This window comes from Chlorocebus sabaeus, chromosome 15, assembly GCF_047675955.1.
Source record: "Chlorocebus sabaeus isolate Y175 chromosome 15, mChlSab1.0.hap1, whole genome shotgun sequence".
In the NCBI taxonomy this organism is placed as follows: Eukaryota; Metazoa; Chordata; class Mammalia; order Primates; family Cercopithecidae; genus Chlorocebus; species Chlorocebus sabaeus.
This window is the reverse complement of record NC_132918.1, coordinates 36,098,481-36,115,445: the sequence shown is the minus strand read 5'-3', so window position 1 is coordinate 36,115,445 and position 16,965 is coordinate 36,098,481.

Below are 16,965 nucleotides of genomic sequence, written 5' to 3'. Positions count from 1 at the left end.
ATTCATCTGCTGATGGACACTTAGGTTGCTTCCAAATCTTAGATATGCTTCAATAAACATAGAAGTGAAGATATCTCTTTGATATACTGATTTCCTCTCTTTTGGGTATATATTCAGCAGTGGGATTGCTGGATCATATAGTAGCTCTATTTTAATTTCTCGAGGAACCTCCAAACTCTTCATCATAGTGATAGTATGAATTTACATTCCTACTGACAGTGTTCAAGGTTTCCCTTTTTCCACATCCTCACCAGCATTTAGTATTGCCTGTCTTTTAGATATAAGCCCTTTTAATTGAATAAGATGATATCTCATTGTAGTTTTGATTTGCATTTCTCTGATGATCAATGATGTTGATAGGCCTGTTTGCCATTTGTATGTCTTCTTTTAACAAAATGTCTATTCAGCCGGGCAAGGTGGCTCACGCCTGTAATTCCAGCACTTTGGGAGGTCAAGGCAGGTGGATCACTTGAGGTCAGGAGTTCGAGACCAGCCTTGCCAACATGGTGAAGCCCTGTCTGTACTAAAAATACAAAAATTAGCCAAATGTGGTGGCAGGCGCCTGTAATCCCAGCTACTCAGAAGCCTGAGGCAGGAGAATCACTTGAAGCCAGGAGGCAGAGGTTGCAGTGAGCTGAGATCATGACACCACACCCCAACCTGGACAACAGAGTGAGACTTCGTCTCAAAAAAAATAAGAAAGAAAAAAGAAGAAAAAGAAATGTCTGTTCAACTCTTTTGCTCATTTCTTCATCGAATTATCAGATTTTTTTCCTATAAAGTTATTTGAGCTCCTTATATATTCTGGTTATTAATTCCTTGTCAGATGGATAGTTGGCAAATACTTTCTCCCATTCTTTGCATTGTCTCTTCATTTTATTGTTTCTTTTGCTGTGTGGAAGCTTTTTAACTTGATGTGATCCCATTTGTCTATTTTTGCTTTCATTGCCCATGCCTGTGGGGTCTTTCTCAAGAAATTTTTGCTGAGATCAATGTCCTAGAGATTTTCTCCAATGTTTTATTGTAGTATTTTCATAGTCTGATGTCTTAGATTTAAATTTTTAATACATTTTGATTTGACTTTTGTGTATGACGAGATACAGGTGTCTAGTTTCACTCTTCTGCATATGGATACCCAGTTTTCCCAGCTCCATTTAATGAAGAGACTGTTTTTTCCCCAGTGTATGTTCTTGGCACCTTTGTTGAAAATGAGTTCACAGTAGACGTGGGGATTTGTTCCTGGCTTCTCTGTTCTGTTTCATTGGTCTATGTGTCTGTTTTTATGCCTGTACCACACTGTTTTGTTTACTATAGCCCTGTAATATAAGTTGAAGTCAGATAATATGATTCCCCTAGTTTTGTTCCTTTTACTTAAGATAGCTTTGGCTATTCTGGGTCTTTTGTGGTTTCATGTAAATATCAGGAATTTTTTTTCTATTTCTGTTTCTATTTCTTTTTTTTCTACTTGTAAGAAGAATGTCATTGGTCTGTTGATAGGAGTTGCATTATATCTGTATAGGCATATTTCTACACATAAAGAATCTGTCATTACAAAAATACTATTTTCTAACCATGGGAGTTATAATGATTCCATCAGTCCATTACTCCATTATACAGCTAGACAAGACTGACATTTCTAAGGTACCAATGCCAACCTCCTTTTTAGCCAACTTTAGATTTAACTTGAACTAGCATTTGTTAAATGCCTACTATATGTGAGTTACCCTGCTTTGTGTTTGCACACACAAGTATATAAATAGTCCTGAATGAGATTACATTACATAATAAGAGTATTTACTACAATTTTATGAATGACACCAAAGCACAAGAAGGGACAAGTACTAGCTTATGTAAAAATTTGCATGCATCCAAATACCCTGCTGACTTTGGGTTTGAAAATATCCTTTATTCCAAGTACTAATAAATCCAAATGATATAAAAACTACAGTCGATATTAATTAATGCTCAACAAAAAGGCATTTTCAGAGCAGCTTGCAAAACTCTCCAATAAAGAAGTCAGGTGGAGGTTTAATGAGTAAGCCTGAAGACCAACATACAAAATATTAAAATATGCTTGAATATGGCCAAAACACAGAAAACAGTTGAGGAGGCCACTTAGAAAAATGCCCGTTGATTGTTTAAACTTTTTTCAATTAAGGGGATATGATAATGTATATAGGCTGCGGCATCAAGCTTACATGTTAGAAATCACTCACATCTTTCCACATATAATACTAAATTTAAAATCACCAAAAAAAGTAAATATAAATGCCCCCATGTTACTAAACCATGTAGATGAAAAGTGAAAATTCAAGTCACTTTTTAGGTAGTTTAGGTGTATAAAACATCCATATCTTTTCATGTGTGCTAGTAGTTAAATCATTAAATATTTTGACTATCTTCTCTTTTTTCCTCCTTTCTCTCAACATATACTCTCTTAACAATCACTAGGTTTCTGTTATTACTGCTGTAGAACTCCTAGGTCTATGATTCCATCCTGATATCAGCCCAGCACTAATGAAAACCCTGCTCCACCTTTCCATTTTGATAGTCTACCTACACTTCAAGCTCAATATGCATCAAATTGAATATATTCTCGTCCCTCGAGCACATGCTTTCACATGACATACGAATTTGGTTTATGGCGCCATGAAAATCATCAATACTCACATTCAAATTGAATGCCAGCTAACACTGATTCTACAATTGGCAGATCTAGAATACATGTCCTTTCCTAACTTCATTCTCGTGATATTAATCCAAACCTTAATTATCATCCCTTGCCTTCACCAGTGCAAAATTTCCTACTTCTTTTTCTTTGGCCTACTGTTAATCCTTAATTTAACATTTACAGCTCCAGCTACCTTTACAACCTACATCTCAGACTATTCTTTAATGGATACCAATTTTATGAGGCAATCCCTTCTCACATTCTGGGGTAAGTGTCCCACTCTTTTTCCCTTTCCAGTCTAACCAAAAACGTTCCTACCATATTCCGATTATATAATTTGAATGGAAATCATCATGTTCTAATGGATTGTGCCTTCCCTTCTCTCCTATATCCTCGTTTAAGTCTTACTTGTGTTTTCTGCATTTTTTACAGTCAAAGTGTCTCTGTTATATGGCCTAAACTCCAGCTAGAATGAACACATTCACTTTAAAGCTCAACTCAATGTCATCTTGTCCAGAAGGCATTCCTGAATCTTCCAGCTACGTTTAAGTAAACTGCTTAAGCGTAAGAGTTTGTTTACATCTCTTTTGTGGCACTCTCTAATATCTTTATAACTTCCATAACAATTGTAGTATATTTGCATAAGTTTCTCCCCTTTTAAATTCTAAGTTCCTTGGTGATAAGGCCACATGTATTATAAACAACCAGTAAATGTTGAATAAATGAATGACTGGATGGATGAACAGAAAAAAATTTTTGCAAAGGATTTTCTAATGCTTTTTATTTTTCGTTCAGATGTTTGGCATCACAGAAACACTTCCAAAAAGGAAATAAATTAATTGGTCGTAAACAATGTTTTCTCTTAGCTCCCATTCAAATCATTGTGAACCACAATGTTCTAACTGCATGTTTGTGCTTCCTCAACTTTCATAGCCAAACACCTGCAGTTAACCAACCACACATACCAAAGTATTTTTAACATGACTCAAACTGATCTGGGGAATTGACAACTTCTCAACCACCAGCTGAATACCAAGCTGAATGTCAGTAGTTTCACAGACTCTTTTAGTGACATGGGAAAACCTGAGATTTCTCTTTTTTCATGAAGTGACACACTTGCCTGAGAAAGCTCTATCATATCTCTTCCACTGGATTAACAGTGCAGACATTTCTATTGTGGATAAAACAAAAGGATCTAGAAGTTCTTGAAGGCTTTATTTTCAAATGCTGTACACCTATTATTGTACCAGACAACCAGGCTGAGAGAAAACGCAAGTGATTCTTAGCTATTAGAGTCACTCTCACAGACTCTCCTTCCATTTCAATGTATTTCAAGCAAAAAAGTGCTACTAAAATTCTTTTTTCCTTTACAGCAGCAGTAATACCAACTACGCCATTACATATCATTTTTAAACAAGGCTCCATGACTTTCAAAATCCAGGTCAACGTATCAGAAATATTTCCTCTAATAACTTTATGTTTTAAGACACACTAAGCTAGCTATATTCTTAGCTATATACTTCAAGATTACCTCTCTACAAGGAATAATACAAGGCCAAATTTTTGTCCTGTATAACACTGTTTTATAAGGTTTGTAGTTACTAATTTTTTTAGTGAGCAAATAGAATAGTACTTTATTGCAGGATTTGAATACCTTAAGAAACAATAGGAGGGAACTTATTATTTATATTATACCTCATATATTAATGAATGCATTTTATGTGTGGGGTTATTAATAACCATGTAATGGAAAGGAAAAATGTAATTTATTTTGATCTGAAAAAATACATATACATTTTCCTACTGAGCAAAAAGTTCAAAACCACATGATTTTTAAGAGATCTGCATATAAGCATAACCAATATCAAAATCTAACTTCAAAAGTACTGAATATTTGCCATGCACATTAATATCCCACTGAGTTTTAGACAACAAAATATGTTGGACTTTTGCTTCTTCAGAGGCTGGCTGCACACTTTGGGGTTTGTGTAAAAATAATTATGTGTATTCTCAACCAATTCCTTTAGTCACCTTTCTACAGCCCTTAAAACCAAAAAGTGGATGCTTTATATGAAAACATCCTACCTTACCTGATCTAGGTGTTATTTGCTGACTTGTTTCTAAGGCTACACATGCTTGAGATTGTTGCTTATATGGTATCTCAAATGATAGCAGAAATATTTCATCCCAAATCTGTGTTCTACCAGCCTGATACAAGATACAAAATTTCAGTCATTTTTGTTTTATTGGGTCTTTTTTTTTTTTTTTTTTTTTAATATTATGGGCACATTTGACAAACTGAAGGAAAAGAAAGAAATACCAAATACTCAAAATTCATTTGTAGGAGGATCTTCAAGCCACCTGAATGGAACATTCCTCTTTAATCTTCCACTCACAGAAACTGCATTACAACTTGCTGCTACCTTCCATTTCTGAGTTTTTCTGTAATATATTACTCTATATTTTCTCTAATTTTGATATTGAATTGCAGAAAAAAGATTTTCACAAGGTGTATGAGAGGGATTCAGGCTACTCTGAACACATCTAGGGAGACAACAAGGTTATTTTGCCTAGAAATCTTTTGAACTTCTCCCTAGGATCCCATGCAGCATGGTACAAGTTGAGTTTCCTGGGGACTTGGCTTTATCCAGGTACTTTTGGTCATCTGCACTCGAAGCACTGTGCTGCTTCAGGCTGGAATTAGCCAAGCACATGAAAGTCACCATTCCTTGAAACCTGGATGAAAATAAAACAAAAACTGGTAGTCAAGCAATTGCCACAATTTAGATTCATAGCATTTAATTCAATACGCATTTACTAAAACGTTATGAGACACTGAACCTGATCTCAAGGAGTTTCACACATCAAGATAAGGAAGAATCTCAAAGAAACCTAGATGCCACATCTTTCTTGTCTATAGGGGAGAGAAGCTGGGATATGTATTCTTGATTTTGTGTTTTGAGAGTTAGAAGCAAGATCTTCATAGCTTTGAAAATAAATATAGGAGACTAGAAATAATATTGATAATTTTTTGAAGTCAGTGTAATAATTTAAGGACTAAAATATTCTTAATAAATTTGAATTATTATTATTTATCATTACTATTACTTTCTACTTTACAACTAAAACCAGTTTTTACCCCACCTGTGGGTATTTCAGAGCTCAAAGAACAAACATGTATTGGGCAATTAATTCATGTCAGGCATTACACTAGGAATTAGACATACATCTTTTTGCTTAGCACAGAGCTCAGATTGATCTTGGCCTTGCAAAATATTGACAGAAAAACTAGAATATATTTTAATTTCTTTAGGTCTCCACGAAGTAACTTCTAGCTTAGTATGAAGGAAATTCCCAGAACATGAACCACATCCATCTTGAAACCAAAAAGCAAATGCTGATGAATTCTGAATTTCCAGCTGCCTGGGACTCACTTATTGAACTCCATTATCAGGGTTAAATGAAACCATGTTGAAGCCTGAGGTAAAAAGAAAAAAATTAGAAGTGTGACTCTACATACACCTAACAAAACATCCTCTTATATTTTGAACCTAGTGGGAAAGTTAACAAAAGTTCTACAATTAAAACAGCTTACACACCATTGTCAGCCTTCATAGATCCTCCTGGCAGAGGCCAAGAGGTTTGCACTGGCTGAGAATTGTGAGCTGATTGGAAACAACTGTTTCTGTTGCACAATAACGGAGGACTGTCAGGCAAACAAACAACAAGATGTCTTTATTTACACTTTTGTTAGTTTTTTAATCATGAATTTTTGCATTAATTTTGATTTTAAAAAATATTATATAAAAATATTATTTTCATTTCTGAGTTTTTTGGTGCCTTCTTAAATTTTTCTCTGAGGTAGTGATGCTAATCACAGCTCAGTCTTATTCATTATTATAATTTATCTAACGTTGACTTCAGTTTCAAAACTTCTTTCTCATCCAGCCTGTTCTTTGAACCAAGACTGGTTCTTGAGGCAGAGTCGGGTGATTAAAAAGTCAGACAATGAATGGAAAAGAAACTTAAAAGATGAACACTGTCACGCCTGTAATCCCAGCACTTTGGGAGGCCGAGGCGGATGAATCATCTGAGGTCAGGAGTTCAAGACCAGTCTGGCCAACATGGTGAAACCTGCATCTCTACTAAAAATACAAAAATTAGCCCGGCGTGGTAGTGGGCATTTGTAATCCCAACTACTTGGAGGCTGAGGCAGGAGAATCGCTTGAACTCAGGAGGCAGAGGTTGCAGTGAGCCAAGATCATGCCACTGTACTCTAGCCTGGGTGACAAGAACAAAACTCCGTCTCAAAAAAAAAAAAAAAAGAGATGAACACTGATAATGCAAAAAGTTTTTTAAAAAACCTACAATGTACTAAATACTTAAGAGTTAACTTCATTTTCTTTGCAATTATTTATTGGTGGCATTTTGAATTGTTTAATCTTAATTTAAGAGGTTGCTGTTAGTGATGCTGTAACTCTTTCATATTTTCAGAAAGACTTTTATAACCATTATTTTGTTTAAAGCCTACTTGAGTATATTGAATCCCTACTGTAGATTTAAAGGAAATAATTTTTTTAATTGAGTCATTAAAAATGACAACAGTAATAGATTTTTTAATAAATGTTTTTCATTCTACCTTCAGAGTTCACTGAGTGATACAGAGACCCCGGTTAACCTCACTTCTAGATTGTGCCAAGTGGAACTTGTCACATCTTAAGTGACTAACTGAACACATTTTACTCAACTAAGTGGCCTGGATCAATTATGCAGAGATATAGTAAAGTTTGCCTTTCAGTGAATGTTTCCTTTTTTAAAAAAAGTTCAATGTTTATTATATATACATACTAGTCTCAAAGACAGAAAACCACCTTTTTTCAGCATATTTGGTCTAAATCTCAGAGTGAAGGAACTACCCATAATAAACTAACTGGCTGAATGAATTCCTCTCAGCCCCTTTAGAGGGTGGAGCAAACATTTGGGGTTGCAAAAAGTATGACCTGGCTACATCTGCACATGGATAAGTGAGCTCAGAAAGCTCATGTCATGTATTTATGTGCTACGGCTGATTAAAAAAAAAAAATCTTAGAATTATAACTTGGGTCTGATTTGTTAGACACTATTAAAGGGTTCTAATACTGTTTTTTAATCAACAGCTTGTATTCTCCAGTTTCTAAATTTCCTTTTGTACGCCAAGTACCATTGCATTTATATAGCACATTTTGCTATTATTTATTAAGAGGCAAATTACTGTTTTATTTTGTCCCAGTCATATGTCTTGTACACAGTTAACTCTGTCCTTCATCACAGTAATGAATTTTTAATTTAATCCTTTACATTTATTAATAGCTTTCCCCCATTTTTTTCCCCTTTCTCTTTCCAAGGAGAGTAGACCCCCTCTTTACCTTAACTCGTAGTGAAACACTTTTAATTCTGGCCATCCAAAAAAAAGAAAACATTTCAGGAATGTCTCTATAACTTTTCGTTTCCTGATAAACTAACTCATCACTAGCTTTAGAGTCAGATCTTGTTTGAACCCAACTCCAACACTGACAAGCCAAGTGACCCTATCCTAGACAAATAACTTTACCTCCCTGACCTCCTTTCTCATCAGATTTATGTGAATGGTAGTGCCTCTCTCAAAGCCAAATTGTAGGGATTACAGCAATAACTTATCTAATGTGCCTAGTACTTCTTACCAGCAATTTGAAATGGTTCAACTTAATTGTAAGGGTTCAGCAGATCCTGGCTTCTGTGTTTTCCCTGGAAAGAGTCTGGCTGGGCAGGGACTTCCAGGGCTTTTGGCTTATCTGAGATGAAATACAGCTTAACTCATGCAAAGCTCAAAAAAAATAAGGTGAGCACCTAAGTATAAGATGTTTATCTTGATGGTCAACTAAGATGGTTGGTTCTTTTTGCCTTTACTACAGGCTTTCATTAGTTTTGACAGATATTCAACCAAAAGCTGGCTCTGCCCTATCTTTTACAGAACTTTTTAGAAGAAGAGAAAATTCTTTTCTTTTCTTTTCTTTAGTCATTTTCCAGTTCTCCATGGGTTGTATTGCTAAAGTACACAGAAACTTTTTTTCCTTTTTCCCTTTAGGAAAGTCCAGGATGGAATCTTAATTTCTTAAACACTAAGTGTTTTGTTAAATTCCTATCATAAGTTTTCATGACCCATGATAAGAAAAGACACTTCAGAAAAGACTGCAGAGACCACAGGATGCTACTGCTTACAGATGACACTGTTTCTGAAAGGCAAATAAATAAAGTTAAATTGCTAACTTCAACATAGCCTTGGTTTGTATCTCAAACAACAAAGATATCTGAAACAGTTTTATTTTTTATTCCAACTTCTAGAGGCTTTTTTTGCTTTCTTTGACAGACTTGAACTTCCTTTTCTTTTACTCATTTCCAGTAGGACAAATCCTCGTTCTATTACTACAACCTTTTAGTTCCCTGCCTCAGGGCAAAGCTCCGTTTGACATTAATGGAAGCTCCAAGCCTGGCCCTGAAATGTGGGGACAAGACGCAAAGATGAAATCATGAATGAGGCCATGAAAGTTGATATTCATAAACTCAAAGGTACTTTCATGATGTTCAAATAAAGAAATAAAAATATATCAACATTTCAGCAAAACATTAGTTATTCCTGCAAGCTTTATTATTAATTTATTTAGAAAGACGGTTGGCAGAGATGCAAGGAAAAAGACTGTAGAAACTTGTACAAGGACTACAGATCCATTCCTGTTTTTCTCTCAAGGACTTAGCCTAATACTTCTCACATGTTTTCTTTTCACACAGTTTTTCAGTCATTCCTCATCAGGTTTCACCACTGTGTATATCATATTTTCATCAACCCAAAACATTATTGTGACACTCTGAAAACACTTTTTGAATCAAAGAGAAACTGGCACAGCTTACTAATGAAACTAGTAAGTTACATCAACTCTCATAAATATATTTAATCACAAATAATCTGTTGGTTAAATCCTTGTTCTTCTTATAACTCAGGAGTGATAGTTAACTTTTTAATTATCGAAGTTTTGTGCTCACATTGATTATATTTAATTTAAACCTTAAATGGAATAGATTTGGAGAAATTATTATGATTCCTCTTCAACATCTCAAATAAAAATTATTCTGGCCATGTGCTGTGACTCATGCCTGTAATCCCAGCACTTTGGGAGGCCAAGGTGGGTGGATCATTTGAGGTCAGGGGTTCGAGACGAGCCTGGCTAACATGGTGAAACCCTGTCTCTACCAAAACTACAAAAAAAAATTAGCCAGGCATGGTGGTGGGCACTCCTAATCCCAGCTACTCAGGAGGCTCAGGCAAGAGAATCACTGGAGTCTGGAGAGGGAGGTTGCAGTGAGCCAAGATTGTGCCACTGCACCCCAGCCTGGTCAACACAGCAAGACTCCATCTCAAAAAAAAAAAAAAATGTTTTTCTTTGGTCTTTGGAGGCAATTTCTACCTACCTAAAATGTTAATAGGAATAGATACCTCTGGTTGACATGGAGTACTTTTTTTTTCCTTTCCTTCTTTATACTATATTTCATTTTTTCCTCTGTACTTTTCAAACTTTCTACAAAACTGGTAATAAGTTAAAAAAAAAAAAAAAAACTGGTAATAAGTAAAAAAAAAAAAGATTTTAATCAAATAAGGTATAAACTAACTTTGTGTGTGTGTGTGATGGAATCTTGCTCTGTCGCCTAGGCTGGAGTGCAGTGGCCCAACCGCGGCTCACTGCAACCTCTACCTCAGGGTTCAAGCAATTCTCCTGCCTCAGCTTCCTGAGTAGCTGGGATTACAGGTGCCCACCACTACACCCAGCTAATTTTTATATTTTTTGTAGAGATGGAGTTTCACCATGTTGGCCAGGCCTGTCTTTAGGTATATAAAAAAGTGACTTCAGGTGATCCGCCTACTTTGGCCTCCCAAAGTGCTGGGATTATGGGCGTAAGCTACCGTGCCAGGTCTAACCCAAGTTTCTTTTAGGACAAAGTTTCTCACAGTTCTGTGGAAGAAGTATGTTTTGAACAAGATTCTGAATGGAAGTAATGCTGTGACTTGGCAGAGATGAGAGGAGAGAAGCAATGCTCAGAGAACGATGACAGAGAAGGGTTATTTCACAGGAAGCATCATTTTTGTGGCCAACTTTGAAGCACATTAGAAAGAGTTCAGAACTTATGGAGGATTGTATTCACTGTAATTTTCACAGCAAGGACACTGCAAGGTCACACTTGTGTGTTATAATTATGTCCTATAGCAATGTTTGCATAAACTAGATTCTGCTAATATATTTTCTTTGATTGCTAGTTACTGCTCTGTCTAGTTCACCAGATTTTGAACATTTTTGTTGAAAACTCACATATGAAATTTATTTTATATAAGGCAACCCAATATACATAAGCATGCACACAAACACATTCACATCATATTCCTAGACCTATACCAATACCTATATCCATATCAATACCCATATTTTTAGGTATATAAAAATGTTGTGCTGCAATATTTACCTTTACAACATGAATGCACTCCTGTTCTATTCTACTCTGTCCTTCTCTATTCTATTCTATCTTCCTCTATTCAGTTATTTCCATTCCACTGTATTCCACTTTAAAGGAAATAGTGACTGTGACCTACTGAGGCCCAACACTTGAAAAATGCTGGTTTAGCAAATGCTTGGGTGACAAAGTCCTTCTGCCTGAAAACAAAAGCATGGCAAATATTATAATATTTTGTTATTATAATATATTGTTGCAACAGTCCCAGCTTAATACAAAAAAAAAAAAAAAAAAAAAAAAAGCCCAGGCCTGTGGAAGTATAAAAGATAAAATAATATTCTATAATTAGAATCACCAGGGCTTGTCTTGCGACCTTTTGGTGAGGGCAAGAGAGAACTGAAAATGACTCGCGTTATGTACCTAAAGGATGTGAAGCCAGTGACTTTGTGGGGAGTATTGGAAACATTAGAAAAGGGTAATAGTTTGAGGGTATTATTTCAGACATAAATTTTTGTCCATTTATGTAGTTCAAAATGATCAAACTCTCAAAATGTCTTTTTCTCTGTCTTTTAAAAAATAACTTATTTTCTATTAATTCATAAGCATTACACAGTGAGTTATTTTTATTTATATGTCTTTCTTTATTTGCCACAGTACAGAATATGATGTTCTACAAGAACATGGATGACAGACATGTTAAAAAACAGTTTGTTTACTGAAGCATTCTTCTTTTTTTTTAGATGGAGTCTTGCTCTGTCGCCAGGCTGCAATGCTGTGGTGTGATCTCGGCTCACTGCAACCTCCAACTCCCTCGTTCAAGCAATTCTCCTACCTTAGCCTCCTGAGTAGCTGGGATTACAGGCATGTGCCACCATGCCCAGCTAATTTTTATAGTTTTAGTAGAGACAAAGTTTCACCATACTGGCCAGGATGGTCTCAATCTCCTGACCTCATGATCCACCTGCCTCGGCCTCCCAAAGTGCTGGGATTACAGGTGTGAACCACCACACCCGGCCTGAAACATTCTTCTTAAGAAGTTGCATGTGTGCAATTCTCTCCTTCTCTTTATTTGTCAGCACTTAGTACAATTGAGAGGCCTCTTCTATTTGCAAGAGATAAGAGTTTGGCCTAAGACAGAACTTAGTTTAAATTCCAGCTCCTGACACTTAACAGCCTTGGAATCTTGGAAAAGAGTGTAGTGTCTCAATTAGTCAGAATGTTTTCAGTGGCAAGTAACAGAATCTCAAATCAACCACTATTTCTTTTTAAGTGGAGTACAATGGAATGGAAATAACTGAATAGAGAAAGATAGAATAGAATAGAGAAGGATAGAGTGGAATAGAACAGGAGTGTATTCTAGGTTGCAAGGGTAAATATTGGGCAAAAAGGGAAATCTAAATCTAACATGACTGTGTCATTATCTTGCAAATAATGATTCCAGGCATCTATGACTCTTTCTTTCAGAACTCTCTTTCTCTGTTAGCTTTATTCTCAATCTCACTATAAGTCTCTTTGTGTTAGCCAAAAAAAGGCCTCTAACAGCTCCAAACTTGTATTCTACAGTTTAAGAACTCCAAGGGAAAGAGGACTACATTCCTAATTGTTCCAGAAAAATGCTCTGGGACTAATGCTGACTGGTTATGATTCATCTGAATTGAGTCATATGCCCATCTCTGAACCAATTGCTATAACAAAGAAGATGCATTGCCTTCATTTGCTAAGAATGGGTCGCGAACCCACCCCTACAACCTGGAGAGGATCCATCCATCTGAACTACATGGGTGGAGAGTCAGGGTTCTCCAAAGGAAACTTAGAAAACACAAGGAGAATAAGAGGCAAAAAATAATAGCTAGCCACTTCAACTCATAAAGCTTTAGTTTCTTTATATCTAAAATGCAGATGAATTTTAGATAAAGTTGTTCTGAAGATTAGAAATAGGGAGAAGATAAAAAACCTGGCAAAGGTTACTCAATGAGACAGCAAATGAAATTAATAAAGCAAACAGAGTAAAATGGTAACAACAGGGGAATCTAGGTTAAAGGATGCATTAGTTTTCCTTTTGCTATTTTTATTTTTTAAAGTGTGAAATTGTTTCCATATAAAATATATTTTTCCATATAAAAAAAGAGCATCTCTGACTTCTGGTTTCCTGTTCTGCATGTAAAGACTTTGGAAGCAGTGGCTGTGTCCTAACAGCAAGTAAAAAAAAAATTGAACAAACTGAAAAAGCAACAACTCTTCTTGAATCTCAAAGAAAGAGGAGGACATGAGGCAAACCACTGCCCTCAAAAGTGGAGAGACAGGTGGACACAGGGAGTACCAGAGAAGGTGTGTAAGCTGAGATGTCAGGAAGCAGCATCAGGGAAGGAAAACATAAACCACAGTGGACAAATTGATGGAGGCTCATTGTGGACACTTCTGAGAGAGAAAAACTCCAGGAGCACCCAGTCATAGGAAGGCTCCCACAATACTGTGAGATTTATGTTCAGCAGATCAAGCAAGTTACCACAGTAAACGCTGGGGGGAGAAAATCTCACATTTCTGGCAGGGGAGTGGGAAAAGGAACCATTTTGAAATATATTAGAGCATTTTGTTCTTAACGAGAGCCTCAGGAGAAACTAATTAACAAAAGTCTAACCTTCTGGGGCATTATCAGAGCCTAACTAACCTGGAGAAGGGAAATATCCAAATCCACTCAGCTCTAGCCTTTCACATAGGAGAAGGGAAATACCTAACTCTGCATCCTCTAGCTTTCCATATTGAGGAAAGGAAAACACCCAACTCCAGTCTCCTCTATCCATACTGTTCCACTTAAGTGAGGGGACTGGAAGGCACTGTGAAGTAACAGCCCAGAGGCACAGCCTCAATAAAAGATGTGAGACTGAATCATAGGACTACACAGAGCACTTCTTCTCCCCTCACACCTTATCACCACATGACTAAGGCCTACTTACCGAATTACTTTTTACCCAGTAAATCATGTCTTCCTCTAAACAAAAAATTACAAGTTATACTGTAAGGCAGAAAAACAGTTTGAAGAGGCTGAATAAGCATCTGAACCAACCACATATGGTGGGAATGTTGGAATTAAGCCAAGAATTTTTTTTAACCATAATTAATATGATAATGGCTTTCATGGAAAAATAGACAGCATGCAAAAAGAGGTAAATTATATAAGCAGAGAGATGGAAATTCTAGGAGTGAATCAATCAGAAATACTAGATATCAAAAATGCATCCACAGAAATAAAGTATGCCTTTAATGGTTTCATCAGCAAACTGGACAAGGCTGAGGAAAGACTCTCTTAGCCTGAGGATATGACCATAGAAAATTCCAAAATTGAAAAGCAAAGTGAAAAAAGAAAAAAAGTAGTACAGAATATCTAATCTCTGTGGGACAACTACAAAGCATGTAATCTATTCAAACTGAGGAATACCAGGAGAAGAAAGAGAGAAGCAGAACAAATATTTGAAACAATGACTAAAACTTTCCAAAGATTAATGTCAGACACCAAGTTATAAAATTAGGAAGCTCAGAGAACATTAAACAGGTTAAATGCCCAAAAAACAACAACTAGGCCTACTATATTCCAATTATAGAAAATGGAAGATAAAAACTTCTGAAAGAAGCCAGGGGAGAGGGAAGGGGCAATAGGGAGGGGTCAGGGAATCTTACCTATAAAGCAGGGATCCTCAGCCCTGGGCCAGAGACCTGTACTGATCTGCGGCCTGGACTGCGCAGCAGCAGGTGAGCAGCAGCAATGCAACATTACCACCTGAGCTCCGCCTTCCGTCAGATCAGCTGCAGCATTAGATTCTTATAGGAGCACGAATGCTATTGTGAACTGCCCATGCAAGGGATCTAGGTTGCATGCTCCTTATGAGAATCTAATTAATGCCTGATGATATGAGGTGGAACAGTTTCATCCCAAAACCAATCCCACCCCCTGACCCCATCTGTGGAAAAATTGTCTTCCATCAAACTGGTCCCTGATGTCAAAAAGTTGGGGATTGCTGCTTAGAAGAGCAAATTATATTTGACTTCTCAGAAACGATGCAAGCAAGAATAAAGTGGAATCAAATCTATACAGTATTGAGAGAAAAAAAAAAACCCACTAATCTAGAATCTTGTACCCTGTGAAATTATTCTTCAAAAAAGAAGAGGAAATAAAGATTTTCTTAGACAAATAAAAATTGAGAAAATTTGTTGCCAGTAAGCCTGCCTTGCAATAAATGTTAAAAAAAAGATCGTCAGAAAGGACAGTGACCTAGGTCAGAAACTCGCATCTACGTGAAGAAAATAAAACTAACAAAGACAAGATAAGTGAAAGTAAGAAAAAAACTTCTCTGATTGTTGATTGATCTAACAGATAATAATTTGTTCAAAATAACAACAGTAACAATGTTTTTGATTATATATGCTTATGTATGATTATACATGAGTGAAATGAATGACAGCAATGATACAAAGAATGTGCTGAAGAAATTCAAATTATTTTTTAAGTTATTCACACTATCTCTGAAATGCTATGGCATAATTTAAAAGTGGATTTGGATTAGGTATAAATGTTTATTGCAAACATTAGGAAAACCTTTTTTAAAAAATCAAAAAGAAAAGCAACAAATAAGCTAAGAAGGGAAAGAAAATGGATCTGTAAAATAATCAATTAAAACCACAAAAAGCAGAAGTAATGGGAGATAAAAATAGAAACAAAGAACAGAGGGGCCAGGCATGCTTGTAATACCAGTGCTTCTGGAGGCCAAGGCAAGAGGATTACTTGAGGTCAGGAGTCTGAGACCAGCCTGGGCAATATAGTGAGACAATATCTCTACCAAAAAATTAATAAATAAAATAAAAAACTTAAATTAGCTCAGCATGGTGGCACGTGCCTGTAGTCCTAGCTACTCAGGAGGCTGAGGCAGGAGGATCTCTTGAGCCCAGGAGTTTGAGGACACAGAGAGCTGTGATCATACTACTACACTTCACACTTGGTCACAGAGTGAGACATCTGAAGAAGAAAAGAAAGAAAAGAAGATCTTGGGGAGGGCCCAGTAAGATAGCCTAATAGGAACAGCTCCAGTCTGTAGCTCCCAGTGAGATTCATGCAGAAGGCAGTGATTTCTGCATTTCCAACTGAGGTACCTGGTTCACCTCACTGGGACTGGTTGGACAGTGGGTGCAGCCCACAGAAGGAGAGCCGAAGTAGGGTAGGGCATCGCCTCACCTGGGAAGTGCAAGGGGTCGGGGGATTTCCCTTTCCTAGCCAAGGGAAGCCATGAGAGACTGTACCGGGAGGAACAGTACACTCCTGCCCAGATACTGCACTTTTCCCACAGTCTTCACTTTTCCCACAGTCTTCACAACTAGTAGACCAGGAGATTCCCTCCAGTGCCTGGCTCAGCAGGTCCCATGCCCATGGAGCCCTGCAAAGTAAGATCCATTGGCTTGAAATCCTTCCTGCTAGTGCAGCAGTCTGAGATCGACCTGGGACACTTGAGCTTGGTAGGGTGAGGGGCATCCACCATTACTGAGGCTTGAGTAGGCAGTTTTATGCTTGCAGTATAAATAAAGCCACTGGGAAGTTTGAACTGGGTGGAGCCCACTACAGCTAAGCAAGGCTGACTGCCTCTCTAGATTCCACCTCTGTGGGAAGAGCATCTCTGAACAAAAGGCAGCAGCCCCAGTCAGGGACTTATAGATAAAACCCACATCTCCCTGGGACAGAGTACCTGGGGGAAGGGGGCAGCTGTGGGCAAAGCTTCAGCAGACTTAAATGTCCC